The sequence below is a fragment of the Symphalangus syndactylus genome, chromosome 3 (genome assembly GCF_028878055.3).
Source record: "Symphalangus syndactylus isolate Jambi chromosome 3, NHGRI_mSymSyn1-v2.1_pri, whole genome shotgun sequence".
Lineage (NCBI taxonomy): Eukaryota > Metazoa > Chordata > Mammalia > Primates > Hylobatidae > Symphalangus > Symphalangus syndactylus.
Window position 1 is genome coordinate 94,815,842 of NC_072425.2, and position 16,817 is coordinate 94,832,658.

The window sequence follows — 16,817 nt, forward strand, 5'->3', positions numbered from 1 at the left end:
GTAAAAAGGAACCAACGGGAAGAATGAATATAACTGGAAACAAAAAGCATTGCTGTGAACAACTTACTTTAGCACAGAACTTCTATGTATTACTTTTTAAATACTTAAAATTATAGTAAGATTTAAGAAAGTATCTACAGAGCAATTACAACTACATGCATCGCAATGTCTTTGCTGATTTTTATCACATACAACAGTGCTGTAAGCTAATACTTCATGTCAGTGATGAGAGATTATAAGACAGCATTATTTACAGTAGGCATCAATGTATTTATTCGGATGTGCACAGAAGTTGGGACTCTTGTTGTAATTAAATAGAACTCCCACTAGAGGGGGCAAGAAAATAAAGCTCAAGGCCCTATGTACAGGCTCCTTTCCAACCAAAGGTACGCTAGATACCAGACGAAACTGCTCAGTATTTATTTATTTATTTTTCTTCCTGGTGAATCATTTGCAGCCTGCTTTTCACTGTGGGAAGTTTCTTTCAGATTTATTTTCTCTGGTTTTTCAGCAGCTTTCTTTGGTTGTAAATCCATGCTGTGGTTGAGCAGCAAAGCAATATTCCAGCAAGCTCCAACAGGGATATATTTTTCTACAGGATTTTTTAAAACCTTGCACACTCAGTTTCAGCAGAGCCTTCCCCGGTTCCTTGCCAAAGGTAGCACTCTGGTAACTGAGCCTGAAGCTGATAGAGGGATAAAATTAGATGAGGAGGGACACACTGCTAAGGGAAGCTTTTGGAACTGCTTATTGACTCAGAAAGATAAACTGGGGAAGCAGGCAGGTCAGCACAATAGAATGTAATTAACAAATGCAATTAGCATCAGCGCATAAATCCCTCCCCCTTGACATTCTCCTTTGTATTGCCAAGGCAACCCAGGCAGCCTCTTCCTTTCCCACCTCCTCCATTCCAGCACCTCCAGGCTCCCCGCCCTTCTCACTCACTGACTTTGCCCTTGGAGTTGATTTTAAGTAGGTCGCACCTGGATTAACATGTGTGAGGGTGGAGAATGGGGAAGATGGAGGAGTGAAGGAAAGGTGAGGAGAGGGTTGACCTAGGTTTTGCAGTTGCAATTTTTATTTTTTGCTGGTTTACACTCTTTTCGGAATATAACCCATGCCAGTTTGGGAATATTTTATTACTATTTGTGACCATCAGCTGGCTTGAAAAATGCCTATCTTGTCATCTATCCAGTTTGCAAATGGATAGATGTACACTCAGGCACTTCACTCTGTGCTCTAAGTGTACATATTCTACACTTTGGTGTGTCATTTCAGCTAGTTTTTTGTCAGATAAACAATGTTTCAAGTTAATTTTCAGGGTCACTAGTAGCCAGGAAACAAATGAAGAGCACTTATATATATATAATTTATTATATTAGTATTTAATGTTGAATATATTATATCTATATAATATGTATATTTGTATATGGGCAGTAGTAATATCTGAGTGCGAAGTGCTGTTGAAGGCAAAAGTGGGTACTTTAATTTTCATTTAAATAGTTTTGTTTTTTATCATTTTAAACAAACACATGATGCTTTTTAAAAACACAAAACTAATCCAAAAATTAAAATAAAATGCCTTTAAAAATAAAGATATTATGATCAGTTGGGAAAAAAAGTTATAGAATATGAATGAAGCAAATAACTCCAATAATTACAAAAACCTTTATTGAATGTTTTCTGAATGCCAGGAAGTATTTAAGCACTTATTTGAGTCTCAAAAAAAAAAAAAAAAAATAGGAAATAAGTATTTTTATCCCATTTGTTTTTCCAGAGAAGGGACCTGAAGAACAGATAAGTTTTCCAATATTTCTTAGCAGTATAAACCACCATGTCATCATGCCTCTCATATTAAAAATTGTTACAATTTCCTCATGACATTATATTAGTTGTATATTCCTTTAAGAGAGAAATTGCAGAGGAAAGGTAGGCAGCTTGATAACATTAAACATAATTAACCCTCATGTCAATGTGACTTTGGTGTCCTGAATAATCTTATGGATTTTGGAGTCAGCTAGAAGTGAACTCACATCCAGGCTTCACCCCTTAGGCTTGGTAGGCTGCAATCTGAGCCTCAGTTTCCACATGTGTAAAATGATCTAGTAATAGGCATCTCTCTTCCGATCTGCCCACTTCCCTTTAGGACCTCATTTCCCCCACACTCACCACCACCCTGATTTTAGATACTGTCTTCTTTTTGATGAGGAAGGAAAGACCTGATAAACTCATTCAGATAATACTTTAGTTTCATAATGCCTTCTCTAGAGTATTGGCACTAGTTAAAAAGATCCAACCAGAAGTAAAAATACCTATACCAAAGGCATGGTTTATTTATGAAATATTGTGCCTTCCCTAGAGTATTGACACCATTTAAAAAGATCCAACCACAAGTTAAAATACTTATACCAAAGGCATGGTTTATTTATGAAATATTGTGGGGATGAGATCCTTTAATGCAGCTACACCCTGATTTGCACTCTTTTAGTTATTTGCATTTTCTATTTGTTCTGTGGTAAGCAGGTCCCAAAGTTAAAGGAAGCTGAGAGGCTGGAAAAAGAGGCTGACAAATCTAGTTTATCAGAAAGAAACATTTAATAGAGACTTATGAATAGCAGCCATAGACTTGGGCAGCGGTGAGATACGACGATCTGCCTCACTATCCCCCAGACTCAGGGCTTATATACTATAGGGAAAGAGATATGTACAGCAATTGCTTAAGGGCTAAATTTATGGTACATACACTAACGTCAAAGTTGTTTTGACCTAAGGGCAGGAATTACAGTAAGTAGTACATGCTGTTGCACGAGGAGCAAGGGATAGAATAGAAATCTTAGAGGCATTCCTGGAACTGAGGTTAATCAGAAGTCAACATGGTGAGGCAGGGCAAGGTGGCTGATGCCTGTAATCCCAGCACCTTGGGAGGCCGAGGTGGGAGGATCACTTAAGCCCAGGAGTTTGAGACTAGCCTGGACAACACAGGGAGACCCAATCTCTATTTAAAATATTAAAAAATAATAATAAGAAGAAGTCAGCATGGCAGATTAACATCCAAGATGGAGTTGCTTTAGCTTCCACACTACTTAGGACTTAAATGTAGTTTTCCAAATTAGTCATATATGTATAGCACATACAGAAATTTAGAAATGCTGGGAGACTTTGCAGCACACTTCACATAAATGCAAAGCCTTTCCATAAGGACAAGTTCATGTGGATGATGCAGCCACAAATCAGGCCCCTCAAATTTTTCAGCTGCTTTTTCCTCTAGAGGCTATTTTATGAGGAAAAAAATATATATCGAAGACTCCTGTTTCATTTTATATGGTGCCCTCGAATGTGAGGTTTAAATGGCTTATATAACTCACAGAAAAACCCGCTGTCCTCAATGCAGACTCTGGACTTGAGAAGTAAACAACTATTAGTCCAAAAGGGACCCATATCGCTTTATTGGGTAGGATACCTGCTTCCAGATTCCAGGAATCAGAAACTTTCCTTCAGCTATGTTCAGGCTACCACTTGTTAAACACCAAAAACAATATGTTAAACACCCAGGAAAAAAAAAAAAAAGTAAGTGGGACCTTCTGTGCAGACAGGGAATTTGGTCGTATGCCCCAGCTGCTTGGTTGGTGCCACAGGGTTTGGCAACTTCCTGAGAACAGATTGTAGGAGAGGAAAGTTTGAATCTGGAAGGGACCCTCCCACACACATGCTTGGGAATCCATCTTTTTAGCTGGCATTTTCGGCGAATATTAACATGACTAAGGGAATAATATCTCGGCTTATTAGAAAATGGTAGCCAAATGGGGTAGAGATAGAGGGTTTTCTGTCCATGAGAATGATTTTGGCTTCACCTAAAAGAAAACTTCAACTCAAAATGTCTCAAATGATTAAGAAAATGTATTATTTCACATTGTAAGGAGCTTGGCAATAAGCCGATTCAAGGGTGGGATGAATGAGTGAACAACAATATAATCAAGGACAGAGTTTCTTGCTGTCATTCCCTTCTGCCATCCTCACAATGTTGGCTTAGTTCCTTGGCTTTGTCCCCTTATGAACACAATACGACCTTGCACTTCCAAGAGTCGCATCCTCAAACAAAACATCCAATGTTCCAAAGCAGGAGCAGGGGGCGGTGTGTGGGGAGGAGAGTGCGACCTCCTTGTACACTTTTGAAAAGCCTGGGAATCCTCTTGGCAGCTGCTTCGGTTGACTTGCCTCTCACCTCTCATGGGCCTGCATCATGTTCCTATTTCTGAATCAGTCATTGGCAAGGAGAATGCCAGTACTGTGACTGGAATAGAATAAATAAAATCCATCCCTGCCTTATCCTGAAATAATAGCCACATCTCTGGAACCAAAGGAGTTCCATTAGCAAGGAAGAAGTAGATGAATGTCAGCCAATCTTGTCTGGGCAAGGGCCAGCGAGCATGTTCCAGAGACAACCTAGGAAGTTAATTACAAATTATCTCCTCTGCTGTAACTCTGGTCTGTTACCCTCGAACCTTGAATGAGATCTGGACAACCTTTTTTCATTTAGCTGTGAGCCTTACAGGAAAGGCCTGTGGCATACCTGAGCCAGAAGGGTAAGCGGAAAGTGGCATAACCTGGAACCTTCGATGTCATTGCAGCTGTGCTTAGTAGATCCACAAGAGAAAAAAGAATCTGGGGCTAGGAGTTGGGGCTTCAAGATCTATCTGCTCTTTCTCAAGTGGATATTTCTGTCCCAATTTTCTCCATTTGCTCATTAAACAGATTTTATATGAACATCTAGCATGTAATCAGGCTTAGTTCCAGGCACTAGGGATACATCAGCAAACAAAACAAAAGTCCATGCCCATGGTGCTTATGTTTAGGTAGGTTAGTGGGGAAAGAGACACTGAAAAACAAAATAAATAAGGAAATCGTTTAGCACATTGAAAGGTCGTAAGCGCTATGGGAAAAAAAAAAAAGCTGAGAAAGGAGCAGAGGGGACTGGGAAGTGAGCAATTTTAAACACGGTAGTCAGAGACAATGACACTGAGAAATAGCATTTGAGAAAAGTCTTGAAAGAGGTGGGGGAGTGACCCATGCAAATGTAGTTGTGAGAAGAGCATTCCAGGGAGTAGGAACAACGCATACAGGCCCCACAGGTGAAGATGCTGCTGCCTCCCAGTAACAGGAAAGAGACCAGTGAGGCTGGGGGGACAGACTTCGCCTATAAGAGCCACAGCAAAATGCAACAAGGTTGTCAAGAGGCCTGGCTTTTGTCGGTCTAAATTTTTAGGGCACCAGCCATTGAATCTAAGATGGGTAGAAGAAAAAGAGAAAAAAATACCCTTTTTATGGGTCATATTTCTATAGTGATTGGGTCCTCCAGTGCAAAATGGGTTGAGGGCTTGCCTCCTATCCTGACTCTGTTAGTAGCTCACTTTCTCACCTTGGGCCAAGTCATGTCATCTTTCTGGATCTCATTCTGTTTCTTTTATAAAAGTAAAGTGCCTTCACCAGATTATCTGAGGTTCGTTTCAGATTCAACATTCTATGATTCTTTGTGTCTATTATCTGATAGAGCAAACAGCTTACTCTTCAAATGTAATTGAGAATAATTGTAAAAATGTCACACAAAAGATGGTCAAAATGACTTTCTAAATGTGTTTGGGAACCATTTTAATTCAGAAATGAAGGCAGAATTATTTTAAGGCATTATTAGTATATAAATTATACATATTTCTAAAGGTCCAAATATTTGAGCATCAGAAATAATTGTTTACAAGTAAGATAGTATCTAGTGAGATAGTATATTTTTATAAGTTTGAATGAATTGCAACATTTTCTTTCCTCAAGAGGAGAGTCTTCTATTGGTCTTTGTAGCTTGGTTATAAACCATTTAAGAAACATCATTAAAACCAAAGGTATGCCTCAGTAAAAGTTACAGAAAATATCATACCAAATAAGTGGATCATTGACAGATTCCCAAGTCTGCATTATCCATCCATTTATTTCAATAACATTTATTTTTAAATTAATCCAAGATTTAAATTTGTTGAACATGAAGCATTTATTCTATGGCCCAAATCACCCTTCAATGAGTCATTTCAAACAGTCATTCAAAATAAAGCCATTCAAATAGTCCTTTCAAAAAAGTCCTCTCAAAGGGTCTTATTACAAATTTTCTGGGAAACTGAGATTCTTGTATAAATTATTCTCACAGGTTGACTGTTCAAAAGCTGTTAATTATTTCATTCACTCAATAGATATGTAAAGAGCCTATTATGTGCTAGGCACTACTTTGCATCTTGGAGACAGAGCTATAAAAATAGTTCCTCGGCCTACAGAACTTTGCTTTTAGTTTATTCATGTTTATCTTTTACGTGTGAAATGGAATAACTTAGAAGAAAATAGGGTGCAATATTGAGTATTTAGAGATATAATTCTTAAAGGTTGCTGCCTCATATGTTTCAATTCAATTATTAAGTATTGCTTGCAATTTTTTTTAGTTTTTAACTCTTAGTAGTGCTGCCTGGCACTGATAAGTAAGCTGGAATTTTTAATAGCTTTTCATAGACGAAGGATTTTTCAACTAGAACAAAAAAGCGTACTTATTTGTTTCAATAAATACAGGTACAATAATTTGGAGTGAAGAAATTGTTTTTAGAATCAGAAGTTTAAGCTCTAGCTCTGTCACATACTATGGACTCAAGCAAGTTGCTTAACTTGTCTGAGCTGAGGCCTCATACATGAAATGGAGCCTAGGAATGGGTGCCTCTCAAGGTTAAATCTCCAGTAATATGAAATATCCTATTATTCTAAACTCTAAAAGCACATTGTATTATGCAAAATTGAAACACTAATTTTTATTTAAAACCATAACAACTAAATTTATTGTAGACCTATAATACACACCCATTAAAAAGAATAAAAATATAAATAGCATTTAAATAACTTAAATTTTATCACATCACTTCATTTATTGAATATACCAGATAAGTCCTAAAAATGTATCAATGCATTTCTATTTTTTTAACTTAGATCAGAATAGCACACTCAAAACAGTGTGACAGAAAAGAAAATGTGTTTACCTCTGCTGATCTAAAAAAAGACGAGCAAGTATAATTCATTTTAAAATGAGAGTTTTGTGCATCCCAAATAGCACACACACATGACCTAAGAGAACATTTTTTCTCATTTCTAGTATTATGTCACCCTTCAGAGATTTACTAACAGTGTAAAAAATATCCCACAGTTACTATTGATTAACTCGCCAGGATTTGTTAGACTCAATGAGATAATAAGATAAGGTACCCACTGAGAGAATTTAGAATCTCAATAGAGAATGGAAAATGAGCAGCACCAACCAAAAGTGTATCCCCACAGATAAGTTAAAATGGCCTTTTAACCTTTCACAATCAATTTAAAGACTCCAGTGAGCAAAATATAAATAATGGCAATGCCCTGTCTGGAATGAAGCATAGGTTACATACTAAGTTCCTATCACTCATCTCAAGCAGAACAAGCCATCATTTTCAGCCAAATGTCAGCCTCATATTTTACTCTCTATGTCTCCAAGAATGTCCTAGTTCTAGAACCTTGCTAAGAAGATGTTATATTTTAAAATATATACCTAAATATTTGCAGGGTAACATTTTACCCTTATTCACTTAGTATTTGTCATAAATGTTGTAAGACTCCAAGATGATATCACAGAAACTAATGCTTGGAAAAAGAAAAAAAATCTAAGTGTGGTGATGTACATTATTAACTAGCATTTCTTATTATAAAATAATTTGGGTAACTCAGGAAGCTGAGGCAGGAGGATTGTGTGAGCCCAGAAGTTCAAAGCTACAGCGAGCTATGATCCTGCAACTGCACTGAAGCCTGGGCAACAGAGCAAGACCCTCTCTCTAAAAAAAAAGAAATACAAATACAAATAAAAAAGAATTTTGTGCCTAATCCTGTGATCCACATTTTACAAATTACTTATTTAATTTTCATGTTTGCTTGATGAAGTACTAGACATAGTCTTTGTGGACCCAAGGACTGGAGCATGAAATAGACTTAAAAAATCAAATATATTCAATTGAATAGACTTAAAAAATTGAATAAAGAAAATTTCTTTTACATCATATAAACATAAATGATTGTTTTATATTATATCACCATTTAAATAAATGATTCAAGTGGTAACAGTTTCTTTTGTAAACCAAATGCACTTGCAATCATATATTAGCATGTGATTTGTGTCCCACATAAATTCCCCTAAAGCTGTTCCCTTCTTCTATGCAATAGCAATTGAATAGTCTATGGAGAAAATTTAATAGCTATGCTGCACTTGGTACACCACTTGTCTCATGCAGCTTCCCACCAATTTTGAGTAAGGAAAAGAACAAAATTAGAACTAAACTGTTATGCCATTGACAAAATAATAAGTAGGAACCCAATAAAATATAGTGAAAGAATAAAGGCATGAGGAACCCATTACTGAAGACATTTATTTCACCCCCACATAAACCTAGTTTAATATTCCAAAGAGTAAATACAGATCAGAAAAGTGAGGTAAAAACTACATGCACAAAAGGGATGAGTAATTAATTAAAGAAAGCCTTAATATTAAGTTTAATAATACAGACTCATTCAAACTCCTTTTCTAAATAAATCTTAAATTAATATTTAACTTTGCTTACATTTTCAAAGGTCAAATAGAAGCTCAACAGATATCATGTCCTAAAACACAACGGTAAATAAATGTGTCAATTCGCTGTAGTGAATTCGCTCCTTTAGGACCAAAGCCCTAGTTTCCCCAGGTGCTGGGAGTGATGCCTGGCTCACAGAAGCATCCTTCCCCAATAACTGCTTTCCGCAGAAAGGAGCGATCTCTCTCCACTGGTCCAGGAGTGGAAGAGTATAAAGGCTAAGCCCTCTTGACTCAATCTAGGAAAATTCTGAAGGACCATACCAACTCCAGAGCTCCCCCTGCGGATCAGCTAAGTCCTGTTTCCACTCTGTCGCTCTTCACCTTCTCTCTCTGCCCAATTCTGTATTCTTCACTCGCTTCCTGGTGTTGCTCTGAAGAGCTCTACCTGATAAAACAGATGCATGCAAATATAAAGTCTCAGAGTTGGCCTCCTTTCTAATTAATAATATTTTGAAACTGCACACACTGTAACAGGAAATTGAAAAATCTATGCATGTTCTCATTATTTTGCCATCATTTTATTAAAATATTTTTCCTATTTGTCTCAAAAATCCTTATAATGCTTTCCTCTTTTTCCTCTATTACATCCTTGATCAAATTCTGATCATATCAAGAATGCAGGACACTGACTTTTTCTATTCTAGATGATAAAAATCATAATTTAATAAGGACAAAGAAATTTGAAAGGTCATTGAATTCTGTTTTAGTTATAGTTTCTAAAAACCAATAGACTATGAACATTTTATTTAGTCCTTCAAATTAGCATTAGTCATCTCTATTCAAAAACGCCCTTGTCTGATAGTTCAGATTTATATTTGCAGACACTGGGCTACTATGAATATTAAGTTTAAAAGAAATAAACCAAAAGTTATATCCAGAACACTGCTATATTTCTATTAGGGGCAATGTATATTTTTTAAAAAACATAAACCCAATGTAGTGATTCCTGAAAGACCTAAACACAGAGCTACCATCTGACCCAGCAATCTCATTACTGGGTATACACCCAAAAGAATAGAAGTCATTCTATTATAAAGACATGGGCATGAATATGTTCACTGCAACACTACTTACAATAGCGAAGGCATGGAATCGACCTAAGTGACCATGAGTGATAGACCGGATAAAGAAAATGTGGTACATATACACCATGAAATACTAGGCAGCCATTAAAAAGTACAAGGTAATGTCTTTTGCGAAGACATGGTTGGAGCTGGAGGCCATTAACCTTAGCAAACAATCACAGGAACAGAAAACCAAATACCACATGTTCTCACTTACAAGTGGGAGCCAAATGATAACACATGGACGCATGGAGGGGAACAACACACACTGGGGACTTTGGGAGGGTAGAGGCTGGGACAGGGGAGAGGATCAGGAAAAATAGCTAATGGGGACTAGGCTTAATATCTGGGTGACGAAATAATCTGTACAACACCCCTGTGACACAAGTTTACCTGTGTAACAACGCTGTACATGTATCCCCGAACTTAAAAGTTAAAAAAAAAAAGTTTGACAGGAAAAAATAAAAACGTTAATGGCTAAATATATATAATACTTAAAAGCAGAGTAAATAAAGGTCTAGAAAATCCCCCCCAAAACCTATAAATCTATTAATTTAAAAATGATTTATTATTTACTGACACTTTATATCTACTATGTATCATACTGGGTACTTTTTGTATACCTTTGCAAGACCTCTCAACAAACTGATATATATTTATATGATATGTATTTATCAATATTATACAAGGAAAAATAAATGAGGTTCGTGACTATTAAGTAACAAGGCAAGACTACATGTTTAATTCGTGGTAGTTTTGAAGCTCATTGGCCAAAGGCTGCCAGGGATACGTCTGTAGTCATACAATGTCAAATTTACTGAGCTTGCTGCAGCAAGGAAGAACACTCCACAGGCAAGTTTTAGGAGCTTCTGAATCTGAGGAAGTCAGGACAGGCTTTTTAAATAGGGTCTTCGGGCTTGGCTTAAGTGGCTTTAAGAAGGGTTGTGCAAAACAGAGTAGATTGAAAATGATAAACTGAGATAAGCAAGGGATATTTGCTGATCTCAGCTTATAGGCAGAATCTGTTCACCGCCTTCTGCACACTTTTCCTGTAAGGGAACTGAGGAAGTTTGAAAGGCTGTACTCACTAAGCATCGCCCATCCTGAACCCTTCTGGTACCTTTTGCTGAAAATATATTATTTGACCTCATCATAGAAAAATGTAGCTTGGAAACAATTTAGAGTGCTCACGTTCACCAGTTCTCAAAATAATGGACTTTAGTTATGATGTAGATATCTGGAACTAGCAGAAACTTCTGACTAAGATATATGTCTAGACAAGACATGAGCTCTGCATTTATTTTTTCTAGGTCATATAATCCGTATATATACACCTTTTTTAATTTAAGAAAAACTATTTGAATTTTATATACATAACTTACACCAAACTCGAGTTTGAAAATATGCTGGATTCTTAAATGGGACTTTGTTTTTAAAGAAGATTTTTTTTCCTTAGAATATTATTTACTTAAATAGATTTCCAAAGCAAGAATTTCATTATTATCAATTTGCACATTTAAACAAAATAATATATATCTAAGGTTACTAATTAAACTAATAGTGAAATACATGTGTTCTTTTTTCAATCAACAATTCATTAACAAGGGCATAAATTTCAATGTCTGACATCCTGAAAATCATAAATTAAGAGTTGCTGGTTTGTAAACGTATCAACAAGTAAAATCATCATTGTAAACTATATAATTGGCAGTGAATTACAACTAGAATAATTTTTGTAAAGTTTAAATATCCCCACCGGCTTTACTTTTAATAAAACTGTTTTATCAATTATCTTTATTATTTGGACAGATTAAAATATTTAATCTAACTATGCTTGAAATTATTTCCTATTTTCATAACTATCATTTTATGAGATTTATAACTTTATTCACTTGATAAGCATTAATTGCACTTCGACTCTTGTCAGACTGTTATAGGCATATAATAATGAAAGAGACCAACTCCACCCCCATTGTTCTGAAACTTACATTTTTTCTGAATGATGTGAACAAAAAAAAAGCAAAATAGCTAAATATAATATAACATAGGAATTAGTGTCATAAGAAGTTAAGTCAGAGAAAAAGACACAGAATAAAGGATAGAGCAGGCAGGGATACTCTTTCAGGTCATGTGGTCACCCAAGTCTTTTCTATGTAGGTGCCATTTGCAGATGCTAATAAACTGAGAGTGAGGCATGCATGACTCTGCATCAAACGATCTCTCCTTCCCTGACTAGATTGCTGAACTGTTTTATGGTACTAATTAATATCTCATTATATATGTAGCTATTTTATTATCTGCTCCCTTGGAATGTGAGCTTAAGGATGACAGCAGTTAAATCAGTCTTATTCATCATTATATCTTCAAAGAGAGTACTATAAATATATCTAGTTTTACAGATGAGGCAGCAAAGACCCTTTGGCAATCAAGTGCCTTAACCAAAATATCACACAACCTAATAAATAGGATGAGAAGTTAGGAAGAAGAACAGAAATTATGTTAAGTGCTCATATGTGCCAGATATCATGGCAAGTGCTTAATATTATTAATCCTCAAAGCAAGTGTAGCAAGCTGAGTAATGACCCCCTAAATATCAACATCTCAATCTTTAGAAACTGTGACTGCCACCATATAAGTAAAATGTGTACCATATAGGTAAAGTGTGCAGATGTGATTTAGCTAAGCATCTGGAGAGAAGGAAACTGTTCTGGATTGCCCACATAGGCCTGGTGCAGTCACAGCAATTTTATAAGAGGGAGGCAGGAGAGCAGAAAGGAAGTGACTTTGGAAGCAAGAAATGGGCATGATGGGAGGAAGAAGCATGAGCCAATGAAGGCAGGTGGCCTCTAGAAGCTAGAAAAGGCAAGGAGATGGATAATCGACCAGAGTCTCTAGAAGGAACAAGCCCTGTCAACACCTTGACTGTAGCCCAGTGGAAATGATTTTTGACTTCTGGCCTGTAGAAATATAAGATGATTCATTTTAATTTTGTGTTGTCATAAGCCACCAAGTTTGTGGTAATTTGTTATAGCAGCCAAAAGAAATTAATACAGCAGCCCAGATGGGGAACTCGGGTAAAGGTTAAATAATTTGTCCAACATTACAATACCTCTGCAGCAGAAAGTTAATGTTATTTTCCTGTATTCTCAGCCAAAGACCCAAGGCTGATAATACTAGGCAGAAACTGCCCCCATATTTTAGAGTGTCAAGTAGTTACAAGTAACCCTTATAGTATTTAATCAAAGATGGCAGGGTAAGTCTTTTGACCCTCATACCCACAACCCATCCAGACTAAATAAGGCTAGGTCTAGAGGAGTTTACGTATAGAGGGAATTCATTTGGATTGTTGGCTTGTCAGACCAGAGGAGAGTAATGCGGAATGGAAGCTTTTTCTCTCCCAAGGCAATGTAACCTTAGAAAAGCATGCAGAGAGACTGGCAGTGGTTTTAAAAGATGTAGACTGTTTCTCACACCATGGTTGAATGTTTATGAGCCACAGATTCTCAGTCTCATCTTGGGGCATTTCTTGGAGGAGAACACTAGACAGTGCTTAACTGAGTCCTCTGAAAGGTGGATGCATTTATGCATATGAAAGCTTAGGCCTCTTTACTGCATGGAATCTTCTATGGGTGAGAATGTGGCTTGAGCAGCCCACTACTGCACAGGAACGTGTAGGGAAAAGAATAAAGGGACTTGCACTTTCACCATTGGAGCTGGCAAAGGTGCATGGGCCAATAGAGGCAGAATAACATAGCCCAGCTTAAGTCTTTTTGTATGTACCCTAAGAAAGAGGGAAGCCTACCAAAAGGAGAGTCTCCAGGGCCTGACACCCATGTGACAATAGTATGCATTGTGGAGGTCCCTACAAGAACTCTTTAAATATTCACATACATACCTTATATAAGAAATCATATATGAATGCTGCCAGGCAACAAAAACAAAGGCCTAACTATAAAAATAGGGGGAAGGAAGACATTTGTATCTCTTCCACCAACTTTCCTTTCTCACCTCAGTCTAGAAGGAGGTAGAAAAAGAAAGAAAAGGATGATGGAAAGTGAAAAAAAATGTCAACATGCCTTTTGTCACTGGAAGCCTTTGAGCCACAGATCAATCTTGAGTTGTGCAGAAGAGAGAAACTTTGAATGGAATTAGAGTTTGGAGCTCTGATTTAGATTGGAAAGAACATCTGAATAACAGAGAGTGAGTCATAATGATTGAAAAGAAAATAGAAGTGACTTGAAAGTTATGGGATGTTCATAATGTGCTATCAGGGGGTGGAAAGATTTTGAAGAGTTCATGAAAGATAAAGGGGCTTCTTGAACACATTTTTAAGTTTAGCTCACTCAATAACCAGTTAACCTTGTAAGGTATGGAATGGAGAAGCTGGGACTTGAGAACAGACCTCCAATATTTTTGTCAAGTTTTCTACACCATAATTGATTTCTACTCCTCCTAGAAATCATCTTAATATTAAAATATAATCTCTTATGGGTTTTACTTCCAGTGAATGTGGCTTTCTAATACATTGTACAATGTACTGATTTTAGTAGTCATCCATCACTTCTCTTCCTGCCTTAAAGAAACCATATGAACTTTACACTTCCTCAGTAGGATGTTTTTCTTTTTCTTATTAATTTATCCTTTCATTTTCAGGTTTGCCTAACTTACCACACTGTGTTCTTCCTTGGAAATTTGCCCATTTTTTATATAGTAGCCAAGAAGGAGAGAGAGAAAATTATAGGAATTAAAAGATTTCTTTCCAGGAAAAAAAATTAGGTTACCTTTAATAACCTGGGGACAATTTTAGTGTAACCTTTAGGATTTATGATTAAAATGAAAGGAATGAAGAAAATAAAACAAAAATAAACAAGAAAACAAAAAACTGGGGAACATTATTTTGTCTAAGTGGTGTCTTGAATATCAACCGATCAAGAGACTGTCAATTTGAATAACTCAATTCTGCTAGTAGAAAACAAACAATAATGACAGAGAGAGAAAAAAATCTGTGTTCAGTTATTAAACAGCCTAGTTGCATTTATAAGATAATTAATTAAGCACTTCTTGAGACAAATTAAAGCACAAAACATTAGTAAATCTGCCAAGCTTGTCCAACCCAGGGCCCGTGGGCCGCATGCAGTCCAGGACGGCTTTGCATGCAGCCCAGCACTAATTTGTAAACTTTTTCAAAACATTATAAGATTTATGCATGGACCTTTTTTTTTTTAAGCTCATCAGATATTGTTAGTGTTAGTGTATTTAATATGATGTGGCCCAAGACAATTCTTCCTCCAATGTGGCCCAAGGAAGCAAAAGATTTTCCACCCCTGTCAATTATACAAATTATCTTTGGAAGAGTGAATGCTCTCTTCTTTGTCCCTACTACTTGAAAATTGCTAAGACTCAACGTTTCTCAATTTTCTGTTTCATAAACAGGAAACTTAACGCTATGGTATTTAAACTGACATATATTAAGTATAAGCCTGGATGGCTCCTTCTATTCTACTTAAACATTGTAAAATATATGTGTCTATCAAAAATGTTTCAGCCTGCTATGTATGTGTTATTACAGTATTTAATGGTCGTATTCTTTCCCTTCTTATAAAACAAGCAGTTAGTTATAGAGTTACAAATTGTCAAATCTAGTTGGCATATTAGCACTCGTCTAGATTATACTCCCCTCATGGTGGAAGTCGGTTGTCCAAGATTTCTCACCTAATCACTTGTAGAACTTGAATCAGTGAGCAATTCCACTGAGTGTTGACTCCTATCCAGTGCATCCACCCTCTCTGAATAGCATTTTTTCGTTCTAAGCTCCAAACAGCACATGTATTTACCATCCCCACCCAAATAATACAAGATAAATTGTGGGACAAAATATTATTTACTATTTCCTATTTTCAAAATGCAAAACCATGTTGTTTTGTGAAGTGCCTTTTCTCCTCTTTTTTTGCCTCCTCATTTCTGTGGCTCTAATCCTTAATACTTTTAATTATTCATGCATTTGAACAACTTTGAAGTGGAAACTGCTACCTGGGACCTGGGGAATCAGTTTTAAGAGAACAGCATAAAAAGTAGGAAGATGACAAACCGGAGAACTTGGATGCAGTAGTTTGACCCATTTTCCAGTCACTCAGTGTTACCTTATAAGGGTTTGCTCTATTTTATGCCAAATTAAGTGTGCATGACAGCATAAAAATAAAATAATTCTCATCAAGTTTCCATAATCATTTCTGAATGAGATAGGGAAGACTAAAGCTCTTTAACAATAGACTCAAAATGTAATGGCTCAGAAAAATAGACATTTGTTTCATTCTATGCCATAGTCTAAGGCAGTGCTCCTCAAAGTAGGATCCCTGTAGCCATAACCTGGGAGATGTTAGAAATAAAAATTCTCGAGCTCCACCCTCTATCTGTAGAGTCAGAAACGGATACTGAAGGCCAACAATCTGTGTTTAAACAAACCTTCCTGGGTGATTCTGATGCAAATCAAAGTTTGAAGTTCACAGAGCAATCAATCCAGAAAAATGTGTGTGCCCAAGGATGAGAAGGAGATTGTCTCTACTCCATACGGTCATTCAAAGACCCAAGCTGACTGAATCTCTGTCATCCTCAACATGCCCACATGAAAAAGGAAAGTGTAATTATATGTGGGACGTTTTCTAGGACAGTTACAGTGCTTCTTTATAAGAAATTCAGCACATGGTCACAGATCACTGCAAGGGAGGGTGAAAAATGTAATAGAGTTTAAAAATAACATACCCATCTTCTGTAAAAGAAAGGAGAAAGGATTTTGGTAGTCAGCTGATAGTCTCTGCAATGATGACATAATTATCTGTGGATGATCAAGTCTGCTGGTCATGTGTTGTGTTTCTTTTTTTTCTTACATTCCCATTGTTTTTGCTTTTATTTGAGTACTTGCTTTAATTCTGGCATTGGTCAAGTATATTGCATAAAGAGAGCTGATGAATAAGCTGATGAGGTGACAAGGTCTGTTAGTCTGTTGGTGTTGCTAAAAAGGAATACCTGAGACTGGGTCTTTTTTTTTAAAGAAGTTTATTTGGCTCATGTTTTTACAGGCCGTA